This window comes from Condylura cristata, unplaced genomic scaffold (genome assembly GCF_000260355.1).
Source record: "Condylura cristata isolate star-nosed mole 26May11 unplaced genomic scaffold, ConCri1.0 scaffold00026, whole genome shotgun sequence".
NCBI classification, from domain to species: domain Eukaryota; kingdom Metazoa; phylum Chordata; class Mammalia; order Eulipotyphla; family Talpidae; genus Condylura; species Condylura cristata.
The window spans coordinates 8,322,981-8,328,893 of record NW_004567127.1 but is presented as its reverse complement, the minus strand read 5'-3'; the positions used below and the strand labels follow the sequence as shown (position 1 = coordinate 8,328,893).

The 5,913-nt window shown below is 59.0% G+C and overlaps 1 long non-coding RNA gene across 3 annotated transcripts in view; it reads right to left on the bottom strand.

The window, feature by feature from the left end:
- The window catches only part of LOC105854092, a 29,279-nt gene extending 24,182 nt beyond the window's left edge, over positions 1–5,097 (bottom strand). Inside the window, exons 1-4 of one of the 3 annotated variants that reach the window (XR_001145815.1) lie at positions 3,220–3,605; positions 2,876–2,973; positions 356–650; positions 7–147 (exon numbers count right to left, since the gene is read on the bottom strand). This is a non-coding gene — a long non-coding RNA (uncharacterized LOC105854092). Of the gene's footprint in view, positions 1–6; positions 148–355; positions 651–2,875; positions 2,974–3,219; positions 3,606–4,990 lie in introns of those variants that run through there. The other 2 variants (XR_001145814.1, XR_001145813.1) reach the window with 2 other exon arrangements.
- Between the last annotated feature and the right edge of the window lie 816 nt (positions 5,098–5,913).

Here is a 5,913-nt window from a genome sequence, read left to right as displayed (position 1 = left end):
GACTTTACGGTGTTTTTAATGGGGACTGGTTGAGGGGATTGATTGATGCTGGCCAGGCGTCATCACTGTGCATTGGTGCACAGGAAATACTGACTTAGCACGGTCATGCCCGCTTGGAGAGGAGCTGGAGGGATGAGTGGAGTTCCCCTGGGGGAAGAAGGCCAGCAGGGAGGGGTCAAGGTAGCAGGGAGGTTGGCAGGAGAGGGCCTTCCATCTGCACGGGCCGAGCTGCACCCAAGGGGTGTCTGAGGAGGGCCCTGAGCTGGGGCGTAGGTGAGACTTGGGGAATGGCTGCTCTTGTGTGTTTCCACCTGCAGGGAGTGTGTCTGCAGGGCAGGCTGGGGCCATTACTCACTCTGACACAGCTCTGAGGTCATCCTAATGGTCAGCAGAGTGGAGGTGCTGAGTAAGGCGAGGAGACGGCTGTCGGGGAGTGGGCTTCACTGGGGAAATGCTGCTGGCCGGAAGCCGGGGCCAGGGCTTCCAGGTCTCTGCTCCTCAAGGGACTGGCAGAGAATTTCCAAGTGCAGGAGTCAGCAGGTGAGCATCAGACCCAGAGTGGCGGGCCTGTGCCCCCAGACAGCCTGCATGGCTGAGGCAGGTCTGCTTCAGTTTGCAGCCAGTTCTTGTTCCAGAAAGGCTGCCTTGTTCTGTGGGGGATAAGAAGGCAGCTGGTCAGCTCAGCTGGCCAGCCAGTTAGCCGGGCGGTCAGAGAGGCTGGTGGAGGCCATGTGCTCTGTGTGCACCTTTCTGACGGAGGTGCCCAGGAAGAGGGCGTCAGTCAGGAGAGAGAAGAGGGGACAACTCTGTGCTCTGGGAGTCTCCACCAGGGAGTGTTAATAGCTATGGTGGAACAGGGGCCCCCTGGAAGAGTGGGGGTGACACACCGAGCCCTAGGTGATGGGTGCCCATACAGGGCTCAGGGCCAGGGAGGCTAGTTAGCCACTAGGGTTAACCCCCAAACCAAGACCGTCTCCCTCCAGAGGCCGGCAGTGGCCCCTCTCAGAAATGCTGTTTAGTCAGACGGAACAACTTTTTGCCTATGCTCCGCTTACTTTTATTTGCTAAATACAGCGGTTTTTAAGCAGCATTAAACAAACATTATTTTTCTATGGAGGTAATGTTGGTTTACAGCACGCGATGACTCAGACACAGGATCCCACCTCCTCAGATGCACTCACCACACCACACCCACCACAGACCCCCACCGTCCCCAGCACCTTTCCCAGGGCAGACTCCATTGTAAGGCCAGCTTGCTAGGGTTTGTTTTGTTTTGGTTTTGTCTGTTTTAAATGGAATGCTAGGGGCAAACAATGGGCCTCCAGAATGGACCTCCAGGGTCTGCCCCTCAGGCTCTCTTCCCACACCCAGAGAGCAGTGAGGCACCTAGTCTTCCCCTCCTCTGAAAGTTCATGGAGGGCTGTGAGCTGACTGGAGGGAGGTGGTAAGCGAGTGAGAAGTGGAAACACCTCAGCCAGCGGTCTGGCCCCTCCTTCGGGAAGGGCTGGACCATGGCTGGGGGAGGTGGGCACAGCAGGGCGCCGGCAAGACCCTCCCCAGGTGTGGCCAGGGCCCCCAGAGCCTCCTGGCAGGCTCTGGGCCCCCAGCTCAGCCATGGAGGAGATCCGCACCCCAGATGCCGTCTGTTCAATGTGGGCTCCAGAACCTCGCCTCCCACCGCCAGCTTGGTTTCTTCTCTCACCTCGGGACTGGCCTGTCATGTGCCCACAGAGGGGGCGGGAGAGAGCCTGGCTGTGGCTGATGCTCCTAACAACAGTGTCCGGGAAGGACAGATGTAGGTACAGAAAAAGCCTCTGGTTTTGGAGCTGCGTCACATGGCTCACACATGGCTCACACGGCCCGGTGGCCCCTGGGGGCTGGGTTTGCATTGTTTGAGCCGGTGGGGCCTGGCGGCAGCTGGGCTAAACAAGAACAAGACTAGAATGTCCCCACACTGCTCTCTGGAGATGCCTCCCAGCCTGGGCGCCGGCTGCTGGCTTCCTGCTTTGTAACCACTTCTCAGACCACAACACCTGACTCCTAGTCCAGTGCTCATTGGGACACGTTCTCTGAAGGCAGGGAGCTGTGCGGGCGACCTGTGAGGAGCAGCAGTGAAGGAGGCTTGTGGGGAAGGCAGGTTGTTGGTGCCTCGGCCCAGCAGTGTGTGGGGGCCAGCAGAGGCCTGTTTTGGGGCTGCCCAAGGGTTTGGGGTTTGGGCCCTTGCAGGCTGGGAAGCACATGGGCAGCTGGCCTCTGCACTGCCAGGCTTGCAGCAGATGTGGTCACACCCTGGCCGGTCACAGCCCTGGGGTCTGGAGGCGGCCAGTGGTGGGGGAGGGGCAGCCAACGAGTCAGTGGAACTCGCTGCCTCCTAACTGCTCCGCTCACACCCGTCTCGACTGTGTCACCTCAGGGAGTCAGGACAGGGCCTGTGCTGCTCCAGCCACCCCTGGCCACCCTGGCCAGAGCCTCAACCCTTGGCTCCTTCCAGAACTCTGCTTAATGCCCATAGATTGCCTCGGGCTCCCCTGGGTCTCTGCTCGGCCAGCAGCCTGGGCCAGGATGAAAGCAAAGCTGTCAATAATTCATGCTCTAGCTCCCCTCACTTCCCCTACTTGGCTGGCTGTAAATATTTCACGGGTTTCAGGGGGCAGAGATGGCCCGACAGAGACTCCCAGGACGGGGCTTGAAGGAAAACTCACCCTTTCCTGAGGACACTGGCCACACCCCTGACAGGAGTGGGGGGCCTGGCCTTGCGGGCTCTGGTGGGATGAGGTGCCTTTGAGGCCCCTGGCTGGGCCTGAGGAGCAGAGGCAGGGGTGCTGGGAGCCAGGCCTGTGGGCTGTATTTAGTGCTTCTTCCTCACCTCCCTCACCTTTTTGGCTTCTCCCATCCTTGACTGGAGCGCTCCTTACATCCCTGCTTCAGGCCTCCATCATCTTCTCCCTGCTTCAGGCCTCCATCATCTTCTCCCTGGACAATCGAGACAAGCACTCTGTGACCTCACCCAGCCTGAGGAATGTCTCTAACACACAAATCTGAGCCTTCCCTGGCTCCAGGGTGCCTTCAGGGAGACCCACCTCACCTTCCTACCCCACATGCAGGCCCGTGAGATTTGACGGAGACCTGACATCCGAACCCTGGAACCCTGTCTCCTAGGCCTGCTCTTATGCTCTAGTCTAGTCCAGTCTCATATCTCGTGCACCCCCATGCTCTTACCCCTATTGTCCCTCTGCCAGGGGTGATGTGGGACCAGCCTTAGGCCTCTGTGTCTCCACACTGGTCCTGGGGTTCACTCTGCTGTGCCGGGAACAGGCCTCCATCCTGGGGTAAGATGCCCCTCCCTGTCATGAGCCTGGGCCAATTTCCAGCTCCTGCAGTTGTCTGAGACTTACTGTGATGCACGTCCCAGTTTCTAAGCCCGAGTACATGTGTCTATGATGGGCACAGAAATATCTGCTCCCAGTGGCATGGAGACGAGGTCTGTGAGGCACACAGTCAGCCCACGGCACAGAGTAGGTGCTCTGGTCTTGGCAGCTGTTCCTGTGAGCATGCCCTCAGGAGGCAGAAACCGAGACCATTCTGAGGAAGGGTCCAGGGCAAGAGCAGAGGCAGGGTACTGGGAGGCTGCAGAGGGGTCTCGCGGTGGAGAGTCTGGGAGGCCCTGGGAAAGTGAGGGAAGGAGGAGGGTGCGTGGTGGCAGACACTACCCAGGTAGCACAGAGCTCGTCTGCCAGCGGGCACTGGCCACTCACTGGCCCTGTGCAGCTGCCTCAGAGGACACGGGTTTCCTGAGCTGTGGACATGCAGGCAGTGGGCTGAGCAAGTCCCCGCTGGTGGCCACAGCTGCACAGAGGCCTGGGGTGCAGAGGTCTCTGGGGCCCATTGGAGGGGAGCCACAGCCGTGGGGCTGTGGCCAGGACCCAGAGGGGCAGCCTGAGGCCCTGAGTGTGGACTGAGGCGGTGGAGGAAGAGGGCGTGTGGTCAGGGTGGGAGAGCTGTCTCAGCTCCATCTTCTTACCTTCTCTCATTCATTTCCGATCCTTTATGGAGGATTCACTAGGTGTCGGATAGCAACCACATCAGCCTAAAAATAGCCAGCTCTTCTGTGGCTCCTACCTTCTACCCAGAGGTAATTCGGAGCTAAAACAGGGTGCAAGGCAGATCTGAAAGGTGGCTGGCAGGGAGTGGCCCTCCATTCTGGTCGTGGGGGGTCGTGGGGAGATGTCTTCTCAGAGCCGGAGAGGCAGTCAGTCTTTATCCCTGCTCCAGGGACTCTCCGTCTTCCTGCTGGTCGCTGGTCTGAGGGACAGGGGTTTCCCCTCAACCCACCCCCGACTCCCCCCCAGGGTCTGAGGTCTTAGTGGTGGAGGTGCCAGCTGGAGGCGGCAGTGAGGACTTCCCTGGGCATGGGCCCGGCTCCTCCCATCCATCTGCATGTGTATTTAGAACTGAGAGAAGTTTGCTCTTCCCACCACCTCTCTCCTTTCCCTTTCTCTCCAAAAAACAAAGAAGCCCTGACCGGCTTCTCCCATCCATGCTGCTGTGAGTAGCAACACGGCCGGCCATCCACGCAACCATCTGCACATTTAAATAATGTTTCTCAGACCTGGGACCCCAGAGAAGAAAGGGGAACTAGTTAGGTCTCCCCATCCTGAATTCCAGCTAGTAATCGCCATGCTAAGACATTCCTGGCCCCACTCTGACCACTCCTTTGTTGAGCAAGTCACTTTTCCTCACTCAGTCTCCTCTTACGTCACAAACAGCAGCTGATACAAGTGGTCACAAAGACCCCCAGAAGGTGGCCAGAGCATTGGGGGTGGGGGGCCCATGGAAGGCGTCCAGTCTCTACACACTCATCATCAGCGTCCACCTTTTCCTCGGCAGGGTGGAGTGGACGTTCTTGCGGCTGGACCAGCTGCGCAAGTGCCCAAGAGGCCCTGTAGGGAGCAGGCGGCCCACAGTGTAGGCTGCAGGGGAGTGGACTCACGCTAATCAGCTGCATCAGTCACTTCAGAGCTGGGTCCTTGAGCCCAGCCGCATCCTGGTTTCTGCGGGGTCTCCCCCGCGGCTGCTCGGGCCTCCCCAGCCACTAGCCTTCGCCTTGTGAAGGGTAGAGGCAGGAAACAGCAGCTAATGAAAAATTCAAACGAACTGTTAAAAAGCCCTGTCTGCTTCCGATGGGATTCTCTGGGCTGGGAGGGGATGTGGGGTGGCCTGTGGCTACTGTCGGATTGTCAGTCGCTTGCTTCCTGGAGGACCCAGGGCAGGGTCCGGGAGGATGGGGAGCTTCCTGGGCAGGTGGCCAAGGCTGCTTCTCTGGCAGCTGCATTCCGGGGAGGGGGTGCTTCTGTGGAAGCGCTGGCTTCCATTGTGTGAAGTCCACCACCTCTGCCTTAACTGCAGTGTGGGTGGTCAGGGCTTCAGAAGGGGGTGTGCAGGGAAGAGGGACGCCAGAGGGCATCCTGTATATGGCCAACGGCATCCTGTATGTGACCAGAGTGATCCCTTTGGGATGAGGCTGGGATTAGTAAACCACCTTTGTTAGGCTCTGGTCTGGAAAGGGGGCATTAGGTGGGGGTGCCCTGAGAGGGGAGGAGAGGGGGACTTACTTCCAGGTAGGGGAAACCAGAAATATATTTGGTAGCCAAGGAAACTGGAGGTGAGTTATCTCAAGACATGGTGACTGGGGATGAGGCCCTGAGGGAGAGTTCTATATAGGCCCAGAAAATAGGATAAGGGGAGGTGAGGTGTGGGGAGGTGAGGTGTGGGGAAGGTGAGGTGTGGGGAGGTGAGGTGTGGGGAGGTGAGGTGTGGGGAAGGTGAGGTGTGGGGAGGTGAGGTGTGGGGAGGTGAGGTGTGGGGAAGGTGAGGTATGGGGGAGGTGAGGTGTGGGGAGGTGAGGTGTGGGGA